Source organism: Heptranchias perlo, chromosome 24 (assembly GCF_035084215.1).
Source record: "Heptranchias perlo isolate sHepPer1 chromosome 24, sHepPer1.hap1, whole genome shotgun sequence".
Taxonomy (NCBI): Eukaryota; Metazoa; Chordata; class Chondrichthyes; order Hexanchiformes; family Hexanchidae; genus Heptranchias; species Heptranchias perlo.
In genome coordinates, this window is record NC_090348.1 from 33,077,166 (window position 1) to 33,089,335 (window position 12,170).

Genomic DNA, 12,170 nt, shown 5'->3' on the forward strand with positions numbered 1-12,170 from the left:
TCCCAATACTGAGCCATTGGCTTCATGATATACTATTTTCTTTGGGTTTTATTTTCAGGGTTATTTTTAACTCACTGTACAAATGATGTTGTTCAATTTGATGAAGTAAGAACACACTTCTGCCCTTACCCCTTCCCCTCCTTCCCAGAACCACAATATGGTCTCCCCGCCCTCACCTTCCACCCCACCCTCACCTTCCACCCCACCAGCCTCCGCATTCAACGGATCATCCTCCGCTATTTCCGCCACCTCCAGCGTGATGCCACCACTAAACAGATCATCCCCTCGCCTCCCCTTGCAGCAATCCGAAGGGACCGTTACCTCCGTGACACCCTGGTCCACCCTTCCATCACCCCCAACACCCACTCCCCTTCCCACGGCATCTTCACAAGCAAACGCAGGACTTGCAACATCTGCCCATTCACCGCTTCGCTTCCCACCATACAGGGCCCTAAATACGCCCTCCAGGTGAAACAGCGATTTACTTGTACTTCTTTCAATTTAGTATACTGTATTCGCTGCTCACAATGCGGTCTCCTCTACACTGGGGAGACCAAATACAGACTGGATGATCGCTTTGCTGAGCACCACCATTCAGTCTGCAAGCAGCACCCTGAGCTTCCAATCGCTTGCCATTTTAATTCTCCGTCGCATTTTGACCTCTCTGTCCTCGGCCTCCTACACTGCTCCAATGAAGCTCAACGGAAGCTCGAGGAACAGCACCTTATCTTTTCATTAAGCACTTTACAACCTTACAGATTCAACATTGAGTTCAACAACTTCAGATCATAACCATTGCTCCCATTTTTTTGGACAGCAGGTGCTGGTAATGGTTCTGTTGTTGCCATTTACAGCTCCTCTAGACCCATCTTTTGTTTCTTTACTTGTACCATTATCACCCTCCTCGCCTTGCACCATCATCCCTTTTGTCATTCAATCACTCCTGCCCTCCACCCTATCAGAGACTTTCCCTTTTGTTCTTTCCTCCCCTCCTCTTCCTCCCCCCCCACCTTTCCCTGGCTCTGTACTTGCTTATTATCTGTTAAATCTAACTTCTTCCAGTTCTGATGAAAGGTCATCTACCTGAAACTTTAACTCTGTTTCTCTCTCCACAGATGCCTGACCTGCTGAGTATTTCCAGCATTTTCTGTTTTTATTTCAGATTTCCAGCATCCACAGTATTTTGCTTTTGTGCAAAAATAATAGTTGCTTTGCTCAGCACCATCCATCTTACCAACTTGATATAAATGAATGAATTAACAAACAATTGGTGAGAAACAAAATACTTTACTTGAGCCTTAGTCAAGTGTACATAAATCTCCACTTGGGGTTAATTTTTCCATCCCTTGACTATAAATGGATGTCATGATGTGGAGATGCCGGTGATGGACTGGGGTTGACAATTGTAAACAATTTTACAACACCAAGTTATAGTCCAGCAATTTTATTTTAAATTCACAAGCTTTCGGAGATTTTCTCCTTCCTCAGGCAAATGTTTCAAGAGCTCCTTGAAGCCTACGCATTTATACATATCGAGAGAACAGCGTCCACGACGCCACACAACCCTGCCACGGTAACCTCTGCAAGACATGCCAGATCATCGACACAGATACCACCATCACACGAGATGACACCACCCACCAGGTGCATGGTTCATACTCCTGTGACTCGGCCAACGTTGTCTACCTCATACGTTGCAGGAAAGGATGCCCCAGAGCATGGTACATTGGCGAGACCATGCAGACGCTGCGACAACGGATGAACGGACACCGCGCAACAATCGCCAAACAGGAGGGTTCCCTCCCAGTTGGGGAACACTTCAGCAGTCATGGACATTCATCCACCGACCTTCGGGTAAGCGTACTCCAAGGCGGCCTTCGAGACACACGACAACGCAAAATCGTCGAGCAGAAATTGATAGCCAAGTTCCGCACCCATGAGGACGGCCTCAACCGGGATCTTGGGTTCATGTCACGCTACACGTTACCCCACCAGCGAACAAATGTTATCTGTTTTTAATATAATGGGTCATTTGCTGGCTCTCTCTGCCTTCCGGATGTTTCTGCCTCTCTCTGTGTTTTTTTTTCTCTGTTTTTTTTCCCTGTTTGTTTTTTTGTTGAATGTGTATTCGGGGGTTCTGCAGGTAACACCTCTCTGTCTGAACACGGTGATTGCCTTGGCAACGGGCAGTTGCAGGGGCAGTCTGTAAACACCATGTATTGTTCAATATGTATAAATGCGTAGGCTTCAAGGAGCTCTTGAAACATTTGCCTGAGGAAGGAGAAAATCTCCGAAAGCTTGTGAATTTAAAATAAAATTGCTGGACTATAACTTGGTGTTGTAAAATTGTTTACAATTATAAATGGATGGAGGTCGAGCCCCTGTGTTTTACTGGTTATCTGTTTTGTATTGTGATTTTAAGAATGATAAATTCTATATTTCAGCCAATTTCTAGTCAAACTCCAGAAACCATGTCAAATTATATTTATCTTTAACAGCGTGTCGTCTCCAGAGTATGGAAACCATGTTAGTTGGTCCTAGGTATCAAAGCACTGTTAGCTAAGACAGGTATCAGCCTTGGCTCAGTGGCAACACTCTCGCCTCTAAGTCAAAAAGTTGTGGGTTTGAGCCCCACTCTAAGACTTAATAATTTAGGCGGATGCTTGCATCCTCTCAGGTGGATGAAAACAATGAAGTATTGTTGGTGTCCTGGTGAACATTTATCCCTCAACCAACATCACTTAAAACAGATTATCTGGCCAATTATCTCATTACTGTTTGTAGGACCTTGCTGATCTCAAATTGGCTGCTGCATTTTCCTGTATTACAACAGTGATTACGCTTTAAAAAGCACTTCTTTGGCTGTGAAGCACATTGGGATGTCGTGAGGATGTGAAGAACACTGTATAAACGCAAACTCTGTCTTTCTTCCGGGTTAATGTGTTTGTAATATTCCGTCTGCTATTTTAGCGAAGGTGTTACCCTGTTTAAAATAATACAGCAGATAGAAGAATATCACATGAATGTGTTAAGCATTTACCCACTAATAATACCAACAGTATGATGATATGTATGTATTTTTCCTGAAGGAAATTTTTAAAATAATTCCACAATTTCTCTGCATCTTTCTAAACACAAATTAGAATTTGTATCACTAAAAGTTGAAAAACGATTTATTGTACTTCTTGAATCATTGATGCAGCTGAAACAATGCATGGGGTAAATAACTTAATTTATTCAAAAGAAAACAGGAGTTAAGTGCCAGACTCCATTGTTTAAATTCACAAAGATCTCTAACAAACTGAAGAACGTCCCTCAATTAACCTGAAACCTATCACTGAAAATGTAGTTGAGTAATTCTGAAAACTTACACACAGCAATATATTTCAATGCTATTTAATATATAAGTAACTTCCAAAAAGTGCCAAAGATTAAAATCTACAACATAAAATTAACTGGGAAGCCCATCTTGGTCTATATGTGTATATATTTTTCATAATAGGACAAAGCATTTTAAAACAGTTCATTGGACAAATTATTTGACAGTGTGCTATACAATCCCTCTCTGTATCATTTTTTCCAGTTGACAGAACTATTTTTGTTAGAAAACACTGAGTTTGAGCCAAAGGAGAATTGATTTGAGACATGGAATCTTGCTGGCTTTCAATTTATTCAACATTCTTTCCATTTAAAAAGAGTTGTTCCATCGATGCATTTTGTGGTTTTGCATTTTTTTTAAACTTCCTGACATCAGTGTTAAGGACAAAGAAAGACTGTGCTATTGGATACTGACACTGATTGCCTTTGGCATACAGTAGCTGGCACATTATTGCAAGCTGAACTTGCAGGATGCTATGCAAAGGAAGATTGCAAGAAAATGAGAGTCTTTATTGTGATGGTCGAAGCATAAAATATAGCCTCGTCAAGTAACTAAGCAGCGACCGTTCAAAATAGAAATGTGTTATTATTTTTCACCTTTCTAATAAATGTTACTATCATGCTTTTTTTTAAAAAAAAGACCAGTTTTCTTTATGTAGTAGAGGTCACACAAAGCTCACTTCCAAACATCACAAACTGTGTGCTTTAAAAATAGTTCCTAAGTCACTTTATAAGGATTTTTTCTGAATTTCTCCGTTCTGACATCTTGTAAATGCAGTGATAACACCTGAAAATGATCAAACAGTTAATAAATCTGAATATGAACTTTAATGGTCAGAAATGGGGATATTCGCTGATGATTGCAGTGTTCAGTTCCATTCGCAACTCCTCAGATAATGAAGCAGTCCGAGCCCGCATACAGCAAGACCTGGACAACATCCAGGCTTGGGCTCATAAGTGGCAAGTAACATTCGCGCCAGACAAGTGCCAGGCAATGACCATCTCCAACAAGAGAGAGTCTAACCACCTCCCCTTGACATTCAACGGCATTACCATCACCGAATCCCCCACCATCAACATCCTGGGGGTCACCATTGACCAGAAACTTAACTGGACCAGCCACATAAATACTGTGGCTACAAGAGCAGATCAGAGGCTGGGTATTCTGCGGTGAGTGACTCATCTCCTGACTCCCCAAAGCCTTTCCACAATCTACAAGGCACAAGTCAGGAGTGTGATGGAATACTCTCCACTTGCCTGGATGAGTGCAGCTCCAACAACACTCAAGAAGCTCGACACCATCCAGGACAAAGCAGCCCGCTTGATTGGCACCCCATCCAGCACCTTAAACATTCACTCCCTTCACCACCGGCACACTGTGGCTGCAGTGTGTACCATCCACAGGATGCACTGCAGCAACTCGCCAAGGCTTCTTCGACAGCACCTCCCAGACCCACGACCTCTCCCATCTAGAAGGACAAGGGCAGCAGGCATATGGGAACAACACCACCTTCACGTTCCCCTCCAAGTCACACACCATCCAGACTTGGAAATATATCGCCGTTCCTTCATCGTCGCTGGGTCAAAATCCTGGAACTCCCTTCCTAACAGCACTGTGGGAGAACTTTCACCACACGGACTGCAGTGGTTCAAGAAGGCGGCTCACCACCACCTTCTCAAGGGCAATTAGGGATGGGCAATAAATGCTGGCCTTGCCAGCGATGCCCACATCCTATGAACGAATAAAAAAAAAGTTAGGAGATCCACAAGAATCCCTGTTTCACCCTGGGTTTAAATTTAATTCAGGGTTGCACAATAGAAGCATTAGTATCAGTGTGACGTTGAAATGTCTGCATGTTAATAACAGTGTGCGAGTTGGAGTGACTGTGTCTACGGTAGTGAGGGATAGAGTGTGTCTGTGGTCCATAGTGTGTGCATGTGTATGTATCTGTATCTGTGAGAGAGAGAGTGAGAGAGAAAGAAAGAAAGAGGAGAGGGACAAGAAAAATAGAGATCAGCGATGGGGAGACAGCACTATCAGACAGGAAAAAGATCACACCGACAAATCAGGGAAGAGGCAGAGAGAGCGACTGGGGGCAGGAATGTCACAGAAAATCTACGAGCAAATTATCTTAAATACATCATATTCTTTTACAATAAATTAAGCACCAAGAAAAATACCTCCAATGACAGGATAAATGTCACTGTTGATGTTTCTAACACCTAAAATTAACAAACACCTCTTCTTTAGCTGTTGTAGAGTTAATGGATTTAGTGTTAGACAACATATATTTTCACTAACTTTGCTGCAAAAATCACTCTTCTTTCCTGTGAATAGTTGAAAAAAAAGTAATTCGGAATACAAAGTCACTTTTTAGGAGTTCAAGATGCTTCAGAAAATACAGCTGCTGGCTGAAAAACTTCAGATTCTGCAATTTCCCTTAAATACTGTATTATCCAGGTGATCTGGTAGCCCCATTATTGTATTAAACTCCATAACCCAGGGTAGCATTAGAAATAAAACAAGTGAATTAGAAGAAAAAATTCAGCTTGAAAGGTATGATATAATAATTATTATACAGACCTGGCTACAATCTGAGCATTATTGGCAGGTAATTATTTCAGGCTATAGGATCTTTAGAAAGGAAAGGGACATTGGGAAAGGAGGGGGAGTAATAATATTGATAAAAGACACAATTACAGCAGTGGAAAGAAGGGATTTCGGTAAAGGGCAGTAGAAACACCATGGGTAGAGTTAAGGAACAACAAAGAATGCAACACTCTGGTAAGAATCATCTTCAGACCTCCTGATCGTCAGTAGGGGGGATGTATAAATATGGAGATCAGGGAAGCATGTTGCAAAAAAAAGTGGTTATTATGAGAGATTTTAATTTCCACATAGATGGGGAGAAGCAGAACAGCTCAAATAGTAAAAGCAATGTATTTGTGACGGTTTTCTAGAACAATGTGCTGGAATTTGCTGAAAAAATAATGGCCTATGAATGACGCACGCCGTTATTAATGTGTAAATCGCCCAGCAACTTGTGGCGAGGAAGAGATACCCCGTAAATTGCAAATTGCCACAAGTTGCTGGCTGATTTGCACTGCTCCTCCGTTAGCCTCGCAAAAATGGCATCTCGCCCTTAACCTCCACTTGAGTTGCATGAAGTTGCTGCATTTGCAACTTAAACTTGCCACAGAAAGTTCAATCTAATAATTAATAGCATAAGTACGCTAGTAATGAGGTGATAATTGTTAATGACTGCAAATCAACCTCTCTGGCCCAGAAAGTGAACAATTGAAAGTATGGAGTCTCATTCCTTCAGGTAGTGAATTGTTGTTGGAGATTTTTAAAAATCTCAAATTTTTAACTTTTTTTCTTACTTTTCCTTTCTGTCTCTTTTTTCCCCTCTCTCTCTTAATCCAATCTTTCTTTCCTTCTCTTTTTGTACCCAATTTGAATTCACCCACTCTAATTCAGCCTCCTTTTCAGTCCTTCCTTTGTTTATTTCTCAATCCTTAAATCTCATTGGTTAAGGAGATACACTTGGTTGTTCACCAAGCCCTCGCTGCACTGTTATCAGCTCACACTTCCAGCAACTTGCAGGGCAAAAGATTTTTGAGCTGAACGGTGCAGGAAAAGATTTAACTAACCGGGTACACTGCAAGATGCCTCACTCCAGCAAATTCCGGACCAATATGTATAATAACTGACAAGGGAACAGACCATACTGGGTTTAGTGATGAGTAACGAGCTGTATTTAATTAATTCTCAATCTGATGGTAAGGGAGCATCTTGCAAATAGTGACCATAATCCAAATTAATTTGATATTAGGTTTCAGAGGGTGAAAGGAGATGAGATGAGAAGCAAATTGACTATAATAAACTGGGATGAACTATTACATGAGAAAACCTACAAAAAAACAGTGGGAAATATTTGAAGAAGTATTTGGTATGCCCATTACGCTGCGAGTTGTTATGATTTGGAATACACTCCCTGAAAGGGTGGTGGAATCAGATTCAATAGTAACTTTCAAAAGGGAATTGGATAAATACTAGAAGGGAAAACATTTACCGGGCTATGGGGAAAGTGCAGGGGAGTGGGACTAATTGGATAGCTCTTTTGAAGAGGCGGCACAGGCATGATGGGCCGAATGGCCTCCTTCTGTGTTGTACCATACTATGATGCTATGATACAAAACCTGTACATACCCCTAAAAGGCAAAGGCTTCACTTGTGTAGTTAGGCAACCATGGTCAACAAATGAGGTAAGAGACAGTATCAAGTTTAAACAAAAGGCTTGCAAAAATGCAAGGAAAAGTGGAAATCAAGCAGACTGGAAGAGCTATAAAAAGCAGCAAAGGGATACAAAGAAAGCAATAAGAGGTGTAAAAAAGGTATATGAATAAAAACTTGCAAGGGATATGAAAACCATCAGCAAAAGATTTTATAAATATATTAAGATAAAGAGAGCAGTAAAGGGGAATTTGGGCCCATTAAACATGGATGCAGATGTGACAATAATGGATAATGAGGAAATGGCAGACTTGTTAAACGAATACTTTATATTCATTTTTTACAGTGGAGAAAGGAGACAAAATAAAAGGGAACCTAAAAATAAGTTAATGGGAGGAACTTAGTGGATTTAATATAAGTTTAAAAAATGGTAATGGAGAAAATAATGGGACTTAAGATAGTCAAATTTCCAAGACCTAATGGCCTCCACCCCAGGGTAGTAAAATAAAAGAAATTGCAGATGCATTAGTCATAATCTTCCAAAGCTCTCTAGATTCAGCAATTGTGCCTTTGGATTGGAAAATTGCAAATATCACTCCATTATTTAAGAAGGGAGGGAGGGAGAAATCAGGTAATTAAAGACCTGTCAGTTTAACATCAATTGTGGGGAAGTTACTGGAATCTATGATCAGAGACAGAGTGACTAGGTATTTAGACAGTATCCGCTGATCAAAGAAAGTCATTTATGCAGGGTAGGTCATGTCTGACTAATTTAGTTGAATTTTTTGAGCAGGCCGCTAGCATGGTGGATAGAGAGTGTCTATAAGTGTTGTCTGTATGACTTCCAGGAGACATGTAATGAGGTTCTGCACAAGAGATCATTTGCAAAAATAAGAAAATATAGAATTGGAAGTAACCTTGTGACATGGGTCGGTAATTGATTGGGAGGTAGGAGACAGAGGGTAGGGATAATGGGTTCATTCTCTAATTGGCGGGATGTGACAAGTGGTATTCCCCAGGGATCTGTGCTGGGGCTTCAGCTTTTCATCATATATATTGATGACTTAGATGAAGGAATAAAGAGTTCTATATCCAAGTTTGCACATGACACTAAGTTAGGAGGCACAATAAGTTATGTGGATGGGAGCAGGGAGTTACAAAGGGTCATAGACAGAGTAAGTGAGTGGGCAAAACTATGGCAGGTGGAGTACAAGGTGGGAAAGTGCGAGGTCATCCAGTTTGGATCTGAGAAAGATGATTCGGAATATTTTGGGGAAACACTAGGAGCAAAGGGATTTAGGTGTCCATGTACACAAATCATTAAAAGCTAATGGACAAAAATATTCAAAAAGGCTAATGGAATGTTGGCCCATTATCTCAAGGGGATTGGAAGTCATAGTGAGCAGGTGATGCTTCATTTGTACAGCACCTTGGTCAGACCCCATCTGGAGTACTGCATTTAGTTTTGGGCACCGAACCTCAGGAAAGATATATTGGCCTTGGAAGGAGTACAGTGCAGATTCACCACAATAATACCAGAGCTTAAAGAGTCAAGTTATAAGGACAGGTTGCATATACTTGGCTTGTCTTCCATTGAAGAGTGATCAAATCGAGGTCATCAAAATTATAAAGGGATTTGAAGGAGAAACTATTTCCTCTGGTGCAGGAAGCCAGAACAAGAGGGCATAATCTTAAAATTAGAGCTAGTCCTTTTAGGAGTGAAATCAGGAAGCACTTTTTCACACAAAGGCTCGTGGAAATCTGGAACTCGCTCCCCCAAAACACTGTGAATGCTAGGTCAATTAAAATTTTCAAGACTGAGATCGATAGATTTTTGTTAGGTAAGGGTATTAAGGGATATGGAACCAAGGTGAGTAAATGGAGTTGAAGTACAGATCAGCCATGATCTAATTGAATGGCAGAACAGGCTCGAGGGGTTGAATGATCTACTCCTGTTCCTATGTTACTCTGTTCATACGCTCCGATGTCATTAATCTGAATATCAGCCCAAATGTCATTCAAATTCACCTCACTTATTGGGCAGGTTTCAGAACCTCTTGGGTGGAGGATTAGATGGGGAATTGTATGACAGCGCACTCTATCAAAAGGAAAAAAGGAAGTCGACAGTATCATGCTCTGACAGTGACCATGGGGAGGCCTAAATTCAAGGCTTGAATATAAACCATGAGCCAAAGCAAACTAGGCTAAGAATTTGTTTTTTTAACGGTGCAATTTAAGCTATTAATTAATTCTAAATGATAGAGATGTGCCTTCAAAGGAATTGGTTTCTATTCTGTATTAGAATTAATAATTAATCTAATGAAATTCAATCGAATCTATTGCAAAATGGTCAAAAACATGATTGTTTCATTCGAAGTCAGCCCTTTCAATTTGTGTAAATGATATGTTGAGAACTTTGACCGTTATTTGTGTGGTCATGTCAACTGCACTTCAAATTGGCATTACTTCAAGAGTCATTCTCCCCATCTAAACTGTAAAAATTTGTATCAGGCCAACAAAAGAAGTGGGTGGGCCAACATCTGGGGTAATGCTATATCAGAGCAATGCTCAGAAAAAGGCTTTTGATTCATTTATTTTGTAAGTTGATTTTCTCCCTCTATCCTTTCCTGCATGATTCAAATAAAATGGTGACTGATAACCAGGGCCAATATTTCTCGTGACTGAATAAGCAGAATTCCATTTTAACTGGATGGAATTCCAGAATTTTTACTGGTGTTTTGCAGATCACGTTACACACATTTATCCATTTATAACCAGACTGACTGGTTTGTGGCGATGGAATAAATTAAATTTTGTTTTAATTACATGGGATGTTCCAGGATTTTTTGCCAGTGTATTGGAGATCATATTCTGCCATTCCGTCCATTTTTCCATGAATACTGCAAATCAGTGACCTTGGAGATAACCTGTTCCTAGGCCCCTGTACTTTCTTGAGCCAAGCCAGCTGAACGGCCGATCTGGTTTGGCTCAGACTTACATAGTTTTCAAAAATTATATAGTCATTGTATTTATGTGTTCGTCCAATTACACCTAACTGAGGCCCTGAACGTTTCAAAATTCACAGTAGTGACAACCAAAGGAACTATTAGCTGCGCTATTAAATTTCAAATGATAGCAATAGGCTTCATTTGGCTGCTAAGAAATGCATAAGTACCAAAGATGGAATAACTAATCCTCTGAATTATGCTCGCTTCCTCTGGGGAGGCTAAATACCTCAGTGACTCCTTCGAACAGCTCAGCTGAGAATGGGGGCTCACTATGTGGTAAATCATGAGAACAAAACCATGTTCAACCATTTCAAGTGCAGCATTTTGGTAGGGCATGCTGTACCATCACCTACTTAAAGCAGTTTTGTGAATATATACAACATAACATCTTTCCAGAGCAGCGATATTGTCATATCAGCTCGCATGCCTTACCAGGAATAAGAGCTCTTAGTTACAGGCAACATGTGAAGGCCATTGTTGTCAGCACATTAACAAATCTGCCCAGCCTGAGATGTTCAGGGCCATTCTAAGTATTCAATAGACACCCTAAGCAGCTGATGGAATGACACCAGATTGCCATTTGCTGAATCAGCCAAAAAACTGAAACGTTGTATTTTCCCAATTTAGTGCAATCCTTAAAAGGTTTGATAAGCCTTTCTCCTGGAATAAGTTGGCACCCATGACCTTCAGTTTATTTTTATTTCATCTCAGCAAAGAAAAAGAAGAAAAAAGGTTCTGCTTCTCAACAGGGCAATATGGAACTTTGTATGCCAGTACATTAACAAATCTGCCCAGCATGAAGCTCTAAACGGCTTGTCTTGGCACTAAATCTATGATGATAAGTAGTTTCACTATTATCAAATTCAGTGCAAAAAATTAACCTCTGATTGAAAGAAAACAGAGTTATTTTATATTCAGGGACAGCTCTGCTAAAATATGCTTGATTGAGTTAAGATACCCCTCCTCTAATAGAAAGGGTAAGCAAACCATAATTGGCTTATAAACTGCTTAACGGACGTTTACTACTGTGTTAAAATGAAGTGATTATGACTGAACACAAGACTACAGATGGAAGGGTAAGGAAACAAAGAAAACAAATTATCTCAAAGAACACTGGACCAGAGAATCTGCCTCATGAGAGATCTTACTCAGCAACAGATCTAGAAAGCAAATATAATGCAGGCACAGGTCTTTGCATTTAAGTATAGTCACAAATTGGATACGCTGATACTGTTGTCTACCATCAATTTACTGCCTAAATAAAAGCAGGTACTGTCTAAACATAAAGGCAACATGGTTAAGATCTTTCAAAATCCTATTACTGAAAACAAAACTGCAGGTCTTTCAAAATGCCACTCATATTGCCAGTATATTAAATATTGACAAGTGAATCAGAAGGAGCTCTGCAGAATGTAACTTCTATCCTACTGTCTATAAATTTGATACCGCCCAAAGAATTTACATGCTGTATCATTGCTTTCTTTGAGCAGTGTTGAGTATGTAGATACAAAAATATAATACATATTATTTTTAAGTAAAGGGATTAA

General features: G+C 40.3%; 1 protein-coding gene across 3 annotated transcripts in view; it reads right to left on the reverse strand.

The window, feature by feature from the left end:
• The window catches only part of sema3d (sema domain, immunoglobulin domain (Ig), short basic domain, secreted, (semaphorin) 3D), a 265,383-nt gene that overhangs the window by 122,009 nt on the left and 131,204 nt on the right, over positions 1 to 12,170 (reverse strand). The gene's annotated exons all lie outside the window — the stretch shown is intronic.